The sequence below is a fragment of the Heteronotia binoei genome, chromosome 4, assembly GCF_032191835.1.
Source record: "Heteronotia binoei isolate CCM8104 ecotype False Entrance Well chromosome 4, APGP_CSIRO_Hbin_v1, whole genome shotgun sequence".
Taxonomy (NCBI): Eukaryota; Metazoa; Chordata; class Lepidosauria; order Squamata; family Gekkonidae; genus Heteronotia; species Heteronotia binoei.
Genome location: NC_083226.1, coordinates 163978072 through 163997309, shown reverse-complemented (window position 1 = coordinate 163997309; position 19238 = coordinate 163978072).

The following is a 19238-nucleotide window of genomic DNA, read 5'->3' as shown; positions in this document are numbered from 1 at the left end:
TTATCTGTTCTAACCTGACTGCTCAGCAATTTCATTGAATGTCCACGAGTTCTCTTATTGTAGGAAAGGGAGTATTGTCCATGACCACAGAAGAAGGCAAAAAACCTCCAGGACACCTGGGCTAATCTGGCCGGGAAGCGGATTCCTCCTGGACCCCAAAATGGTGATCTGAATTACCCTGGGCATGTAAGAAAATGGCCATGAGGCCACTGGCTCATCCCTTCCTGCCTTCCCTCTCATGATCTGTCTAAATTCATGGTGAGTTTTCACATTTTCTGAAAAAGTGACCTTACTGCTAATCCTGCAGAGAAAGAAGATTTGTAGGTTACCTTTAGTATGTAATTTAGTAGTAACTTGCATGTTACTTTTAGATTTAAGTATTTCAAAAAGACCCCTAATATTGAGAATGATGAAATCCCCTTATTTAAAAACACACTTGATTTTGAAATGTTAGATTCAAGTCCAATAGCACTTTAGAGACCAACACGTTTTTTATGATATAAGCTCTGAGACTTTCGACTCTCAGAAACTTTTTACCCGGGGTGGAATTCTAGCAGGAGCTCCTTTGCATATTACACCACACCTCCTGGTGTAGCCAATCCTTCAAAGCGCTTACAAGGCTCTTTTTTGTAAGCTCTTGGAGGATTGGCTACATCAGGGGTGTGTGGCCTAATATGCAAAGGAGCTCCTGCTAGAATTCCACCCTTGCTTATACCCCTAAAATATTTTTGGTCTTGAAGGTGCTACTGGATTTGAATCTAACCATTCTACTGCTAACCAGGATTTTTTTTTTTTAGCAGGAGCTCCTTTGCATATTAGGCCACACACCCCTGATGTAGTCAATCCTCCGAGAACTTACAGGGCTCTTCTTGCAGGGCCTACTGTAAACTCCAGGAGGATTGGCTACATCAGGGGATGAGGCCTAATATGCAAAGGAGTTCCTGTTATAAAAAAAGCCCAGCTGCTGACCAACACAGCTACCCTCAGAAATGTGATTCAGAAAGAAATATATTCTGTGGAGTTCAGCAAATGTGGACTATTTCCCAAATGTGTGGACTATTTTGTCTGCGATCACAGACACTAAATAATGCACTTTCAATCCACTTCCAATGAATTTTTCAACTGTGCACTGTAAAATCCAGCTGGAAAGTGTATTGAAAGTGGATTGGAAGTGCATTATTTAGTGTGTGTGATTGCAGCTTTAGTCTTCACCTCAGAGTCTGCAAGTAAGGGTTTCAGTGTAACAGGATTTCCATTAACATTATTCAATTTCTCTATTAACTTTGCTCCAGCAACATCATTTAAAAGCAATTAATTCTGATCAACATTCCAAAGAGAATACTAAATTAAATCAGAGCCGAACCATTTTATACAAAAAGGAATCCCCAGAAGGAAAGAAGAAAAAGAACAACTTATCAGAAAACTACCCATATGCTAATAAAATTCATCGTTTTAAACGAGCTCGTTTCTTGGATGGTGTCAAACAAAGCAATTTAACGGGCTGCATTTCAGTTCAGAGACTTTAATTTATTTTTGTTTGGAAATAATTTGTACGAGCTGAGCTGAGTGAACACATGAAGCTGCCTTATACTGAAGCAAGCCCTTGGTCTCTCACAGTCAGAACTATCTACTCAGACTGGAGGTGGCTCTCCAGTGTCTCAGGCTGTCAAACACGCACAGGTCTAGGGGTTTGGGCTCTGCCCCTCAGACCTGGGAGGAGAAGGGAATGAAAATAACAAAATATATAACATAACTTTGCAAAGACTCTTTCCTTAAGGGTTCTTGTGGTCTAGTGGTTTTACTGGTTGCACGTCTACAAAATACCGAGCCAAATTCTAGAAAAATATATACAGGCTTTATTTACAAAGGGAAAGGGGAACCTAAAAAGGACATAAAACCAAACAAAGGATAACATGGTGTACATAGAGGAAGACACTCAAAATAAAAGTCTATAGGCAACCAGCCAACTAGGTCCTACACTTGACTGCGTAGCATTCCCTGGCTACTTGCCCTAAGCCTTACTCACTTTGACGCTCTATTGGTCAGGCACAACAATGCAATTAGATGTCACTCCTCATTGTCAAGATGATTGTGAGGTTCTGTTCCTGTGTCCATCTGTCTTGTTGTCTTGATGATGTCCGTGATCTGTTTTGGTGTGGCTTCTAGTCAGATTATATCCCAGTTGTTACATAACTAGCTAACTGATTGGCCAATCCTGAACGTGATCTATCTCCTGAAGAGAGCCAGTTTAGTGTAGTGGTTAAGTGCGCGGACTCTTATGTGGGAGAACTGGGTTTGATTCCCCACTTGTACCTGCTGGAATGGCCTTGGGTTTAGCTGTAGCTCTGGCAGAGGTTGTCCTTGAAAGGGCAGCTGCTGTGAGAACCCTCTCAGCCCCACCCACCTCACAGGGTGTCTGTTGTGGGGGGAGAAGATATGGGAGATTGTAAGCCGCTCTGAGTCTCTGATTCAGAGAGAAGGGCGGGGTATAAATCTGCAATTCTTCTTCTTCTAATTTAGAGCTGTCAACTAACTCTGATCTAGATGACATGCTGTCAGAGTTAGCTCTAAAGAATCTACTGTCAAATGGACACAATACAGGTGTGGCTATTTAACCTGGTGTCTAATTAGGTAATGCCTGCTGTCATAGCACACTCCTAGGTACGCATCCTGCTGCATCCTGACATTGACTAACACAAACACTTATACATACAGGATGGAAGGTCAGTTTCTTGACACAGGCAAAGGTCTTTCATATCACCTACAACCAAATCCTGAACTGGAGATGCCGGGGACTGAACCCTGGACCTTCTTCATGCCAAACAGATGCTCTTTCACTGCATCCACTTTGGTGTAGTGGATAAGTGCGCAGAATCTTATCAAACCAGGTTTGATTCCCCACTTGCAGTGTCTTGTGCTGAACTAAAGCACCGCACGGCCATGCAGCAGAGGCGGCCAGGGGAAGTCCCTTGGTCACTCTGCGCAGCCTCCGCCAATCAAGATCATTGGCGGGAAGTTTGACTGGCCAGGATTGGACTGGCCAGCTGGAGGGCTGTTCCAGGTAGAATGTATATAAAGCGCTGTTCTGTGATGTACCAGCCAATAAAGCATGTTGCCTTCCACACGTCTCGTCTCTGAGTCCATTACACCACTCCTCCACTTGCACCTGCTGAGATGGCCTTGGGTCAGCCATAGCTTTCATAGAAGCTGTCCTTGAAAGGGCAGCTTCTGTCAGAGCTCTCTCAGCTCCACCTACCTCACAGGGTGTTTGTTGTGGGGCGGGGGAAGGTAGAGGAGATTGTGACTGCTCTGAGACTTTGAGATTCAGAGTATAGGACGGGATATAAATCCAAAATCACAGCCCCCCTCGAAGGCCAAAGAGAGTGGCACCTTTGAATGTTGTCACTGGCTTCCTTCTGCAGTGTATCACAATATTTCACATTCAACCGCTGTAGGGAAGGAAAGGGACAGGAGGTAGTCAAGTCAAGAGACACTAGAGAACAGCAGTCAGCAAGCGCAGCCACTTGAGAGCAGAAACAATCTAACAGAGCAAAGAAAACTTGGCATTTCCACTGGTTATACCTTCTAAAGTCCACAAATTATTTTAGATCCGGACATTTATTTTTCTTGTAGCAGGAACTCGTTTGAATATTAGGCCACACACACACACACCCGATGTAGCCAATCCTCCAAGAACGTACAGAGTCTTAGTACAGGGCCTACTGTAAGCTCCTGGAGGATTGGCTACATCAGGGGTGTGTGGTCTAATATGCAAAGGAGTTCCTGCTACAAAAAAAAAAGCCCTGGATCCAGAATTGGAAAGGGCGGCACAGAATTAAGAGCCTGCCATGGGCACAGAAGACAATTATAGCATTGTCTTTCACATAGGTGGGGGTTTGCTGGGTGCAGGGCAGAGTTGATGATCTGCAGGGCGGGCCTGAGGGCTTCCAGGTCTCCCATTATCCTGACCTCTTTGCCTGCTGGTGATTCAGACAATGACAGAAGGAAATAGGGAGGAACTGTGCCAGTGAGCACATGTCACTTCCAGTAAAAATAGGAAGTGACCCAGGGGCCAAATCAGGCCTCCAGAGGGCTCCTATCAGGCCCCCGAGCCACTCATTGTCATCTGCTTTCTTCTCCCTCTCTCTTGCTTCCTTCTGCATCACAGTTTGCTTTGCAAGGCTCCTCCCTTCGGGAGGAAGGTGAGGAGAGAGAGTTCGCTTTGCCAGGCTTTCTCAATTGCACAGCAGAGCTACTGAGCCATGTCTCTCTTCCTTCTGTTGCCTGAAGCTCCTGCCCCTCAGAAAAGAGCCAGAGCTTCCTTTGCCCAGTTCCCTGGATCCCATGGGAGAGATACAAAGAAAGCAACTTTAAGACCAACAAGTGCTAATGTTTTAAGCATGTTTTATTTAAGGGTTTTTTTTAAAATATATATATATATCTTTTAAAAATATATATCTTTAATTGTTTTTGTCTGTGTCCTTTATAACGTTTATATCTCTGCTACCTGACATTCCATTTTTTGACACACAACAAGGACTCATTTATGTCAGATCCAGCCCTTATAACAAATATGCTCAACGCCCCTGCTATAGAGTTTTATGTAAGTGCTAGAACATCTAAAGATACCACTTCTGGCCCCACCTCAATGCAACTGGGAGCCACCCAGGCCTCAGATTCAGCAGGAGCTCACAGGAGCACCTCCTGTTTCTGAGGGTTCCCCCTCTTCCTCCCCATCTACCTTGTCCATTGAATAGTAGGTGCAGCTGCATAACAATCCCTGGATGAGGAGAGCAGACCGCCAGCCAGCCACTGGGGGCTTTGCCACACCCCCAGCAGCCCTCATTGACCTCTGGAGAAGCCCGCATCACCTTTTCTCCTCCTCTTATGTGATTCTGGGCAGCAGGTGCCTTGCTGGCCTTTCGACTGGGGGGGTGGCCCAAGAGAGCCCCAGGCGAGTGAGGCCTGCTTCAGCTGGCTGGAGAGCCTTGCTTGCCTAGGGCTCTTCTTTCTTGCGTTGGGTTGCTTTTGGCTAGGGGGACAGTATATGCTTATGAAATATGCTAATGAGCTCTGCCAGCTATTTTTCAACAAAACGACCCCTAGAGATACCTCTCACATCAACATGTGGTCAGGTCAGGTCTTGACAATCCCCAAGGAAGAGACAAAAGCAATGCATATTCTAACCGTTTGGTGAGGTGTGTGTGCGTGTGAAGAGCCATTGAGTCACAGCTGATTTATGGTTGCACCAGCAAGAGGCTTTCAAGGCAAGTGAGACACAGAGGTGGTTGCCCCAAGCCTTTAGGCTTGCCAATCCCCGGGGAGGCAGGGGATCCCCTGGTTTGGAGGCCCTCCCCCCACTTCAGGGTCATCAAAAAGCAGGCTGGGGAGCGAAATGTCTGCTGGGCACTCCATTATACCCTATGGAGACAGATTCCCATAGGGTATAATGGAGAATTGAACTGTGAGTATCTGGGGCTCTGGGGAGCTGTTTTTCTGAGGTAGAGGAATCTGGTGCCTCTCCTCAAAGCATCCGCCAAGTTTCAAAAAGATTGGACCAAGAGGTCCAGTTCTATGAGCCCCAAAAGATGGTGCCCCTACCCTTCATTATTCCAAATGGAGGAAAGGCATTTAAAAGTCTCCAAAGTCTCCTGGCTCCACCCCCAAAGTCCCCAGATATTTCTTGGGTCAGACCTGGCAACTCTAATTGCCTTCCGAGAGCCAGTTTGGTGTAGTGGTTAAGTGCATGGACTTTTATCTTGGAGAACCAGGTTTGATTCCCCACTCCTCCACTTGCAGCTGCTGGAATGGCCTTGGGTCAGCCATAGCTCTCGTAGAAGTTGTCCTTGAAAGGGCAGCTGCTGTAAAAAGCTGTCTTAGCCCCACCTACCTCACAGGGTGTCTGTTGTGTGTGGGGGGGGGAGGGGGGGGAAGGTAAAGGAGATTGTGTGACCGCTCTAAGACTCTGAGATTCAGAGTACAGGGTGGGATATAAATCCAATCTCTTCTTTTTCTTCCTCTGCAGAGTCTTCCTTGGTGATCTCCTTTCCAGGTATTGACCCTGCTTAGCTTCCAAGATCTCAGAAGATCAGGCTATTCCATGTAGCCTTCCTTCAGTGATCTTTTTACTAGTAAATAAAAACTCTGATATTTCCATTATCTGAGCCCGCTATGGAAAATTCTCGAGCAGAAGAGTTACGGTGACATTAAGGGTACATCATGTGCGTTTGTGAAATATCTTGGACATATTTTCTGATTTGAATCATTAGAGTTCTACTGCTGATTTGTTTAGAGTTTAATTATTACTTATAACTGGCATTTTGATGTCTGCGCGTCTCTAGCATCTCTGCAGCTGTTCAAATAACTTTTCAAGTTGTAATCTTTGCCTCGAACTGATTTTTTGAGAGGAACATCAACAGAAATCAAATTATAAATGACAAGATGCCATCTGAAATCTATTATCTGACCTTGCTTTGCAAAAAGCATGCCTCAAATTTAACACACATCTTCACAACCCGCTATATTGGAAATAAATGAATCACTCCCAAAGCAAAATGATTGTTGTCTGTTTGTTCCATGTCCTTTTCTGTTGAGTTTGTTTTTCTCCATTCCCTTCTCTGTCAGTCTGTGCTAAGCCAATTTGCTTTAACAAATCAAAGTCCAAACAAACAGGGCAGAGAATCTAAGACCTTCCCTTGCTGGGGACTTCCAGCACCAGTATTCCAAGGTTTGCTGCCTCTGTAGATGGAAGCTCCCTTCAGTCACCTTGGTTAGTAGCCATCACGGCTTTTTTGATAGAAAAAGCCCAGCAGGAACTCATTTGCATATTAAGCCACACCCCCTGGCATCACCATTGTTTAACACAGGGCTTTTGTGGGAAAATAAACTAATTTGCATATTAAGCCACACCCTCGGATTCCAAGCTAGCAGGAACACAGTTCCTGTGCATTCCTGCTAAAAAAAAAAGCCCTGGTAGCCATTGATAAACCTCTCCTCCATGAATCTAACTATCAGGGCTTTTTTTTGCAGCAGGTGCTCCATTGCATATTAGGCCCCACCCCCCTGATGTAGCCAATCCTCCAAGAGCTTACAGGGCTCTTAGTACAGGGCCTACTGTAAGCTCCATGAGGATTGGCTACATCAGGGGTGTGTGGTCTAATACGCAAAGGAGCTCCTGATACAAAAAGAGCCCTGCTAACCATCATAGTATAGTGCAAGGGTGGCCAATGGTTGCTCTCCAGATGTTTTTTGCCTACAACTCCCATCAGCCCCAGCCAGCATGGCCAATGGCTGGGGCTGATGGGAGTTGTAGGCAAAAAAACATGTGGAGAGCAACTGTTGGCCACCCCTGGTATAGTGGTTAAGTATGGTAAAATAATTACGAACAGTATATTCTAATCTAGAGAACCTAGGGCTGCCAGCCTTCAAGTGGGGCCTGGAGCTCAACTGCTTTGACAACTGATCTCCAGCTGGCAGAGATCAGCTCCCCTAGAGAAAATGGCTGCTCTGAAGGGTGGACTCTGTGGCATTGTCCCATGCTGAGGCCCCTCCCCTTGACAAACCCCACCCTCTCCTGGATCTGCCCACAGCATCTCAAGGTATTTTCCAGCACAAACCTGGCAACCCTAGGAGAACTGGGTTTGATTTCCCACTCCTCCACATGGTCTTCTGGGTGGCTGAAGTTTTCAGGGCACTAAATTTTAGTGCCTCATACGAAATTGTGGACTCGCATACCATCATGAACATCTCACGACCTGCCTCTTAACAGAGCAGCAGGTCCAGAGGCCTAATTGGATTAATGAAACAAATTGCCTTGCCATTGCAGTAACACTGCCTTTCTATACCTGGGCCTGTGCTTTCTTTAGTCACTGGAATGACCTTTGGTGATACTGTAAATTACGGCAATCTGAACAAGACAGAATGATGCGGAAAGCGGTGTTTCATAGCACCTCCTCCCCGAATCAGCTGTGTGCATTTCCAGGCTATGATTCCGGGAAGCGTAAAGCAGTCTTGAGATGGCAAAATAAGTTGTTTTATGGCACACGCAGTGAAAGTACCCCAAATGGTAGTATATATTTCAGCTAGTACTGAAAATAGCAAATAAATAAATCCCTTTCCTTGCAGCGAAGCCAAGAACCGTAGAAGCATCGGAAAGCTAGCCGAGGGGGGTGGTCTAAGAGTTAACATTCTTAATTAACTCCAATTATTATTACATTTCTCAGTCCCACATTTGTCTAGAGTGCTGGATCTGCAGTTAGCAAAGGTGATCCCCACCAAACAAGATGGAGCAGTCACCCCAGGGAGAGGGAGGCCTAGGGGTCCACTGGAATTAGGGCTGCCGAGCTCTCGCTGGAGGTGGTGAATCCCGTGGTCTGGAGGGCCCCAACTAGCCAGCAGAGAGCAGGCCACTGGGGGGATCCCCACCCCCCGAAGAGCCCCACTGCTGTGCACTGTCCCTGGTGTGATGATAGCACCCGGAAGTGACATTATCGCACCAGGGACATCACAATGGGGACACTCTAGGACTCATGGTAAAAACTCTATGGTACCATACAGTTTTACTGTGAATCCTAGAGCATCCGCAGATTTATCTGACTCTTTTAAGATTTCACAAGGCAGTCTCTAATCATACCTGATCAGGAATCCCTCCACTCTTCAGAACTATCTCCCTGTTCCAACTGGGTAAGAAAATTAAGAACATAAGAGAAGCCATGTTGGATCAGGCCAATGGCCCATCCCGTCCAACACTCTGTATCACACAGTGGCCAAAAAATTAGATAGATAGATAGATAGATAGATAGATAGATAGATAGATAGATAGATAGATAGATAGATAGATATAGATACACACACACACACATATATATATACACACACATATATAAACACAATGTGGCTAATAGCCACTGATGGACCTCTGCTCCATATTTTTATCTAACCCCCTCTTGAAGCTGGCTATGCTTGTAGCCGCCACCTCCTGTGGCAGTGAATTTCACATGTTAATCACCCTTTGGGTGAAGAAGTACCTCCTTTTATCCATTCTAACCCGACTGCTCAGCAATTTCATTGAATGCCCACGAGTTCTTGTATTGTGAGAAAGGGAGAAAAGTACTTCTTTCTCTACCTTCTCCATCCCATGCATAATCTTGTAAACCTCTATCATGTCACCCCGCAGTCGACGTTTCTCCAAGCTAAAGAGCCCCAAGCGTTTTAACCTTTCTTCATAGGGAAAGTGTTCCAAACCTGTAATCATTCTAGTTGCCCTTTTCTGCACTTTTTCCAATGCTATAATATCATTTTTGAGGTGCGGTGACCAGAATTGCACACAGTATTCCAAATGAGACCGCACCTTCGATTTATACAGGGGCATTATGATACTGGCTGATTTGTTTTCAATTCCCTTCCTAATAATTCCCAGCATGGTGTTGGCCTTTTTTATTGCAAACGCACACTGTCTTGACACTTTCAGTGAGTTATCTATCATGACCCCAAGATCTCTCTCTTGATCAGTCTCTGCCAGTTCACACCCCATCAACTTGTATTTGTAGCTGGGATTCTTAGCCCCAATGTGCATTACTTTGCACTTGGCCACATTGAACCGCATCTGCCACGTTGACGCCCACTCACCCAGCCTCAACAGATCCCTTTGGAGTTCCTCACAATCCTCTCTGGTTCTTACCACCCTGAACAATTTAGTGTCATCCGCAAACTTGGCCACTTCACTGCTTACTCTCAACTCCAAATCATTTATGAACAAGTTAAAGAGCATGGGACCCAGTACTGAGCCCTGAGGCACTCCACTGTTTACCGTCCTCCACTGCAAAGACTGCCCATTTATACTCACTCTCTGCTTCCTATTACTCAGCCAGTTTTTGATCCACAAGAGGACCTGTCCTTTTACTCCATGATTCTCAAGCTTTCTAAGGAGCCTTTGATGAGGAACTTTATCAAAAGCTTTCTGGAAGATGGCAAGGTGGACATGGTGGCTAGGTTGTAAATAATGGAGAAGACCCAGAGCATTGATTTGACATTTGTTCAGCCATCTTATATCAAAATAGTCGGGCTAGACACAACTGAACTCCAGGCAGCAGAAAGTTGTTCAGCTGGAGAAAACTGGCACTTTAAACAGTGGGCTCTATGGTATTCTATCTCTCCCTTCCCCAAGCTCTGCCCTTCTCAGGCTCCACCCCCCAAATCTCCAGGTATTTCCCAACCTGGAACTTGCAACCCTACTGTGCCAGGATGGAATATCAGGGAAAGACCTCAGTCTGTATGCCCTGTGGCTGGCCCTCCAGAGGAACTGCTTGCCTGCTACGTGAGACAGGATGTTAGGCAAGATGGACCGCTGCCCTGATCCAGCAGGGCTTATGTTCTAATAATTGGTCCTGAAAAATTGTCCATCACGTTCCACAAACTGTGGCATAACAAGAATTTTGGGGTCCCAGGACAAGGCAAAAGCCCATAATTTCTCCCCCTGACCCTTGGAACATGTGCAGACCAAATAAACTTTTTCCTATACAGGGCTTTTTTTATATAGCAGGAACTCCTTTGCATATTGAATGATTAAAGGGCTGGAGCACTTTCCCTATGAAGAAAGGTTGAAACGCTTGGGACTCTTTAGCTTGGAGAAACGTCGACTGAGGGGTGACATGATAGAGGTTTACAAGATAATGCATGGGATGGAGAAAGTAGAGAAAGAAGTCCTTTTCTCTCTTTCTCACAATACAAGAACTCGTGGGCATTCGATGAAATTGCTGAGCAGACAGGTTAAAACGGATAAAAGGAAGTACTTCTTCACCCAAAGGTTGATTAACATGTGGAATTCACTGCCACAAGAGGTGGTGGCGGCCACAAGTATAGTCATCTTCAAGAGGGGTTTAGATAAAAATATGGAGCACAGGTCCATCAGTGGCTATTAGCCACAGCGTATGTGTGTATATATATATTTTTGCCACTGTGTGACACAGAGTGTTGGACTTGATGGGCCGTTGGCCTGATCCACCATGGCTTCTCTTATGTTCTTATTAGGCCACACACCTCTGATGTAGCCAAATCCTCCTGGAGTTTACAGTAGGCCCTGCACTAAGAACCCTGTAAACTCTTGGAGGACTGGCTACATCAGGGATGTGTGACTTAATATGCAAAGGAGTCGCTGTTACAAAAAAAGCCCTGGCCCCATATAGTTGTTGTGATGGATAGCACTTTTTAAAAGCTTTGAAGCGCTATGTCAACAGATAAAGGACTGTGAAGGGTTAATTCTTCACAGAGCCAGGGAGCCTTTGGTGACAGGCTGCTCTAAGAGATCTAATTGGTTAGCATTAGTTGAGCAGAGAAAGACTTCTTAACTGGATGCTAAGAAGGATTCAGTCTGAATTCAGCCCTGACTGAGAACAGTTTAACACCGATGGAGAACTTTGGAAGGCAGGCAAGGATGAGTAGGTAGTTAGATGGAGATTCCAATTCAGGCCTGGAAAGGGAATAGATCTCCTAGAGCAGGGTTGGGGAACCATTTTTCTGCCAAGGGCCATATGGATATTTATAACATCATTCGCGGGCGATGGAGAGACGGTGGCTCTCTCCCAGATGGCGCCCCCAGGCTACTCGGTCTTTCACCAATCACGGACAACTGGCCGGGGGGGAGGGGTGGTGCTATTCATACGGGAGGGTTACTCCTTCAGGGCTCTCCCGGCCCCAACGATCGAGGGCCTGGAATGTGCCGGTCTGGCATGGGAGGTGGGGGAGGGGTTGGCGATTTGGCTGGTGTACCGTCCGCCAAACGCACCAGCCAACGCCTTACCAGCCCTGATGGAGGCGGTGGCGGGCTGGGCGTTGGAGTTCCCAAGGCTTATGGTCTTGGGTGACTTCAACGTCCATGCAGACGACGCGGCCTCCAATCAGGCGCTGGACCTGGTGTCTTCCATGGCGACACTGGGACTCTCCCAATTTGTTACCACCCCCACGCATCAGGCCGGACACATGTTGGACTTGATCTTTGCGTCCGGGATTTTGGTGGACGGTATCGCAGTAGAAGCGGTGCCATGGTCGGACCACCTAGCCCTCAAGGCCCGTGTGGGTGCGCCGCCTCAACCCTGTATGGGCGGCGAGCCTATTTTGGCTCGCCCGCGGAGTCTGATGGACCCTGAGCGGTTCCAACGGGCTCTGCGGGACCCCTGGCCCCCTAGCAATTCCCTTGATGACCTGGTAGAGACCTGGCATGACAGGCTATCCAGAGCCATCAACGAGATTGCACCCCGGCGCCCTCTGCGCCCCCGTAGCAGGCTGGCCCCTTGGTACACCTTGGAGCTTCGCCAGCTGAAACAGGGGCTCAGACGACTAGAGAGACGGTGGCGGCATACTCGTGACGAAGCGACAAGAACATCCTATAGAACGTTTATGAAGTCTTATGAGATGGCAGTCAAAGCCGCAAAGAAAGATTACTTTGCGGCCAGGATTGCATCTGCAAATTCGCGCCCGGCACAATTATTTAAGATAATTGAAAATTTGACCAATCTGCCCCAGGGCAGACCAAATATGAGAGAATTGGAAATAGGCTGTGAGGCGTTTGCGAAATTTTTTGCAGATAAAATCTTGTCACTCCGCCAGGACTTTCCTGCCACATTGGATGCAGAACAAGAACCCGGGGCTCCGTGCCTGTCTTCTGAAGTTATCCTGGATCACTTCGACGCGCTCAGTCTTGGGGAAGTCGACGAAATTCTCTCAACTGCACGCTCTACAACCTGTGATCTCGACCCATGCCCCTCATGGCTAATTAAATCTTGCCAGAGGGAGCTTAGATATCCTATACGGGATATCATAAATAGATCCCTCTTGGAAGGGCAATTCCCAACATCTTTGAAAGAGGCTATGGTCCGCCCTCTCTTAAAAAAGAGTACAGCAGACCCGGCCGAATTGGCGAATTATCGACCGGTCTCGAACCTACCATTTTTAGGTAAGGTTTTAGAGAGGGCAGTAGCGTCGCAGTTGCAGGGCTTTTTGGATGACACTTCCGCCTTAGACCCCTACCAGTCCGGCTTTCGTCCGGGTCATGGGACGGAGACAGTGCTGGTCGCCTTGATGGATGACCTCCAGCGGCATCTGGATCGAGGCGGCGTGGCGGTGCTGATGTTGTTAGATCTGTCGGCCGCGTTCGATACGGTCGACCATCAGCTACTGGCCCGCCGGCTCGCCGACACAGGGATAAGGGGGTTGGCTTTACAGTGGCTTTCCTCCTTCCTTGATGGACGGGGACAAAGGGTGGCAATTGGGGGGGAGCTGTCCCGGAGGCACCCCCTAGTGTGTGGGGTGCCACAAGGGGCAGTTCTCTCTCCGATGTTATTTAACATCTACATGCGCCCCCTTGCCCAGATTGCCCGGAGGTTTGGGCTTGGGTGCCATCAATATGCAGATGACACCCAGCTCTATCTATTAATGGACGGCCGACCTGACTCCGTCCCAGAAAGCCTGGACCTAGCATTGCAAGCCGTGGCAGGTTGGCTCAGACTGAGCGGGCTGAAGTTGAATCCAACGAAGACAGAGGTCCTTTGCTTGGGTCGCGGTGCCCTGGGAAGGGAAATCCCCTTGCCGATTTTTGACGGTGTGCTGCTGAAAGCGGCACATAGGGTCAAGAGCTTGGGGGTTCTTCTGGAGCCTTCACTATCAATGGAGGCACAGATAGCGGCCGCTGCCAAGTCCGCGTTCTTTCATCTCCGACGGGCGAAGCAGTTGGCCCCCTTCCTAGAGCGCCGTGACCTAGCAACGGTGATCCATGCTACGGTCACCTCGAGACTGGATTACTGCAACGCTCTCTACATGGGGCTGCCCCTGTGCCGAACTCGGCGGCTGCAGCTGGTGCAGAACGCGGCGGCTAGGCTGTTGTTGGGACTCCCAAGATGGGAGCACATACAGCCGGGGCTGCGCGAACTGCACTGGCTGCCAGTGGGATACCGAGTTCGTTACAAGGTGCTGGTTATCACCTTTAAAGCCCTATATGGCCGAGGACCTGCCTACCTGAAGGACCTGCCTACCTGAAGGACCTGCCTACCTCTCCCCATATGAGCCCCAAAGGGCATTGCGGTCGGCTGGAAAAAACCAGCTGACCGTCCCTGGGCCAAGGGAGGCCAGATTGAAGGCCACCCGAGATAGGGCCTTCTCTATTGCTGCTCCACTGCTGTGGAATCAACTCCCGGTAGAGGTGCGGGCCCTGCGGAGTTTGGAACAGTTCCGCAGGGCCTGTAAGACCCACCTCTATAAACTAGCCTTCAACCAATGATAAACTAGGAAATGCCTCTAAAAAAGTGCTCTTGGTTACTGAATTTTATGGAATTATTGAAGATCGAATGTTTTAGCACCATTGTAATTTGTAAATTTTAACTTGTAATTTGTCTTAACTTGGATTTTATTTGCAATTTATGTAATCTGATGTATAATGTATTTTATGTTGTAAGCCGCCCTGAGCCTGCTTTGGCGGGGAGGGCGGGATAGAAATTAAAAGTTGTTATTATTATTATTATTATTATTATAAAAATTATCAACTTAAAAAGCAGTGCTCCGCCGAGGGAGAATGATTCAGTCCAGCAAAATTAATGCAAATAATTGTTTTTTTCTATTTGAAGTCATGTGGGGAGAGCCTAATTGGACACACACACACACATCAGGTCCACCGCCCTAGGCAAATGCATAGGTCCAGGGCTTTTTTGTAGAAAAAGCCCAGCAGGAAGTAACATATTAGACCACATCCCCTAATTTTAGCATATTAGTTCACACACTCATTAGCATATTAGGCCACACCATCTGGGATAATCAAGTGCAAACTGAACTGTGACAGTAACTTTTCCAGGCCCTGCAGCAATTCTGGCCGGCCAGCCAGGCCCAGAGAGGCTGCCGCTAAATGAACCACTCTGTGATCCCTGCCTGGCCCTGGGGAGGCTGCTGCACAGTACGGCTGGGCCCCATGATCCTCGCTGGCCAGCCAGGCCCCAGGGAGGCTGCCACATGACTTGGTTCGGCCCGGTAATCCCCGAGGGCCACACCAAGTAACCTCGAGGGCCCTCAGGACGGAGGCCCTCGCACCCCTGTATATGGCCCTCAGGATGGAGGCTTCGCACCCCTGTCCTAGAGAGAGAAGGAATACAGTCAAAACCCTTGGGGAAGCTTGGAGGCTATTTAAAACTACAATCCTAGAAGCACAGATAAAATATATATCACAAATTAGGAAAGGTACAAACAAGTATAAGAGAAGGCCTGCATGATAAACAAAGTAATGGAAGCTGTAAAAGGTAAGAAGGACTCCTTTAAGCGGTGGAAAGCTAGTCCAAGTGAAATTAATAAAAGGGAACACAGGCAATGGCAAATCAAATGCAAGACTGTGATCAGGAAGGCAAAAAGGAACTATGAGGAGCATATTGCAAAAAACATAAAGATCAACAATAAAAATTTCTTCAAATATATTAGAAGCAGGAAACCAGCCAGGGAGGCAGTGGGGCTCTTGGATGACCAAGGGGTCAAAGGATTACTGAAGGAGGATAGGGAAATGGCTGAGAAGCTAAATTAATTTTTTGCCTCCGTCTTCACTGTGGAAGATGAGAAGTGTTTGCCTGCTCTGGAACCACTTCTATTGGAAGGGTGTTGAAAGACCTGAGCTAGATTGAGGTGACAAGAGAGGAGGTCCTAAAACTGATAGATGAATTAAAAACTAATAAGTCACCAGGTCCGGATGGCATACATCCAAGAGTTCTGAAAGAACTCAAAGTTGAACTTGTGGATCTTTTGACAAAAATATGTAATCTTTCATTGAAATCCTGAGGACTGGAAGGTAGCAAATGTCACCCCCATCTTAAAAAAGGGTTCCAGAGGAGATCCGGGTAATTACAGGCTAGTCAGTCTGACTTCAATACTGGGAAAGTTGGTAGAAACCATTATCAAGGACAGAATGTGTAGGCACATTGATGAACATGAGTTATTGAGGAAGATCCAGCATGGGTTCTTTAAGGGAAGATCTTGCCTCACTAACTGTTACATTTCTTTGAGGGGGTGAACAAACATGTGGACAAAGGAGACCCGATAGATATTGTTTACCCTGACTTCCAGAAAGCTTTTGATTACGTTCCTCATCAAAGGCTCCTTAGTAAGCTCGAGAGTCATGGAGTAAAAGGACAGGTTCTCTTGTGGATCAAAAACTGGCTAATTAATAGGAAGCAGAGAGTGATTATAAATGGGCAGTCTTTGCAGTGGAGGACGGTAAACAGTGGAGTGCCTCAGGGGTCAGTACTGGGTCCCATGCTCTTTAACTTGTTCATAAATGATTTAGAGTTGGGAGTGAGCAGTGAAGTGGCCAAGTTTGCGGATGACACTAAATTGTTCAGGGTGGTGAGAACCAGAGAGGATTGTGAGGAACTCCAAAGGGATCTGTTGAGGCTGGGTGAGTGGGCGTCAACGTGGCAGATGCGGTTCAATGTGGCCAAGTGCAAAGTAATGCACATTGGGGCTAAGAATCCCAGCTACAAATACAAGTTGATGGGGTGTGAACTGGCAGAGACTGATCAAGAGAGAGATCTTGGGGTCATGATAGATAACTCACTGAAAGTGTCAAGACAGTGTGCGTTTGCAATAAAAAAGGCCAATGCCATGCTGGGAATTATTAGGAGGGGAATTGAAAACAAATCAGCCAGTATCATAATGCCCCTGTATAAATCGATGGTGCAGTCTCATTTGGAGTACTGTGTGCAGTTCTGGTCGCCGCACCTCAAAAAGGATATTATAGCTTTAGAGAAGGTGCAGAGAAGGGCAACTAGAATGATTAAAGGGCTGGAGCACTTTCCCTATGAAGAAAGGTTGAAACACTTGGGACTCTTTAGCTTGGAGAAACGTCGACTGCGGGGTGACATGATAGAGGTTTACAAGATAATGCATGGAATGGAGAAAGTAGAGAAAGAAGTACTTTTCTCCCTTTCTCACAATACAAGAACTCGTGGGCATTCGATGAAATTGCTGAGCAGACAGGTTAAGACGGATAAAAGGAAGTACTTCTTCACCCAAAGGGTGATTAACATGTGGAATTCACTGCCACAGGAGGTGGTGGCGGCCACAAGTATAGCCACCTTCAAGAGGGGTTTAGATAAAAATATGGAGCACAGGTCCATCAGTGGCTATTAGCCACAGTGTATGTGTGTATATAACATTTTTTGCCACTGTGTGACACAGAGTGTTGGACTTGATGGGCCGCTGGCCTGATCCAACATGGCTTCTCTTATGTTCTTATCTGGCCACGAACGTTTATGTCACTGGGAAAGGCATGCTATGTCTGAAGAGTGTACTCCCTAATTTTCACAGGCTTCCTTTCACAGGCTCCTTGTCAGTTTGAGACGTAGTGTTAGAATGCTTTTGTAGTGTAAAAGAAAGTTACTGCTGTACCCTTTGAACTTTAGGTTTGAATAAAGCGCTGTTGTGTAACGGTTTTATGATACCCTATATAGCACCACGTAACCTCTGGTATCTCAGTATTTCCAAGGATCATGTTCCATGGGCACCTTTGAATTCCTAAATAAACCAGTCTATTTGAAATAGAACAAAGGACACCATTATTGGGAATATCGGGGCTTGACAAGTTGTGATAGTGGGAGATAGTGGGAGTGCCTCTGAACATGTTGTTGTTCGGTCACACAGTCGATTCCAACTCTCTGCGACCCCATGGACCAAGTCATGCCATACCCTCCAGTCTTCCATCAACCTCCGAAGTCTGCTCAAATTCATGTTAGTTACATCAGTAACACTGTCCAGCCATCTCCTCTTTTGCCGTCCCCTTCTTCTTTTGCCTGCTGTCTTTCCCAGCATCAGGGTCTTCTCCAGGGAGTGCTCCCTTCTCATTGGGTGGCCAAAGTATTTCAGCTTCAGCTTCAGCATCTGACCTTCCAGGGAACAGTCTGGGTTGGTTTCCCTGAGGACTGACTGATTTGATCTTCTTGCAGTTCAAGGGACTCTCAAGAGTCTTCTCCAGGACCTCTGAACAGGGGGCTTCCCTTATTATGTATAACTATTCTCAATGAACAGTCTTCTTATTCAGGAAATCCAGAAAAGCTTCCAAGGTAAGCATGGATCTGTAGGCCCATTCAAAAAAGGTAGAAAGGAGAGAAAGGAAGAAACTTGTTATTTGTTTCTTTAAAAAGGCAATATTTCATGTTTGAAATATACACTGGCATATAATGTCACACACCTTTCCCGACAACCAGAGGATGGCAGTGGCAACTAGTGTGCTTATTTATTTATTTTTATAGGTTGCATTTTTTCCATAATCAAGAATTACATTCTATGGAACTGATTTCCTGAAGCATGAAATGGATATATAAACACAATTCTGTGACTGTAACATCCAATTTCAGACTCCTTTGTCAAGTAGCGACTATCTGACAGGAAACTAAAGATTCTCTCTTCTTGGACAGTCAGATGTAAATATTCAAACGGCATTAATCATGGAATAGGAATTTGGGAAGCGGATTCCTGCTAGGGCTTAAAAGAAGAAGAAATCTAAACCATAAATTCTTTTCAAAACCCCTGATTTTTTTTTATAGAGGCTTTCTAAACTTTCCTTCCCTATTGAGCCCTAAATTTTCATTATGGTCATTCTGATGGAAGAACACCATTTATAATCTACATTCCACCCAGATCTATCAATGTTTACTCAGACCTAAGTACCTGCTTTCGGTAGGACATATCCCAAGGGATGTATGCACAGGCTAAATTACAGTCATCAGCAGTTACATCTGCATACAGGAAATATATAGACCAATCCTGTTTCTTTCTGGTCAAACTAGGATTTATATGAAGCTGGCAGGGTTAGGAATTAAGAAGTTTTGCTTGCAGTTTCCAGACTTTGTGCACCAAGACGTTGCTACCTTGCCAGGTTGGATCCTGCAAATCAGTGGTCCCTAACCTTTTTGGCACCAGAGACCAGTTTTGTGGAAGACAATTTTTCCACGGACTGGTGAGGGGGGCGGGGCATGGTTTTGGGATGATACAATTGTGCACTTTATTTTGGTGTGGTGATTAAGTGTACGAACCAGGTTTGAGTTCCCACTCCTCCACTTGCAGCTGCTGGAATAGCCTTAGGTCAGCCATAGCTATCGCAGGAGTTGTCCTTGAAAGGGCAGTTTCTGGGAGAGCTCTCTCAGCCCCACTCACCTCACAGAGTGTCTGTTGGGGGGGGGGGAGATAAAGGAGATTGTGAGCCACTCTCAGATTTGAAG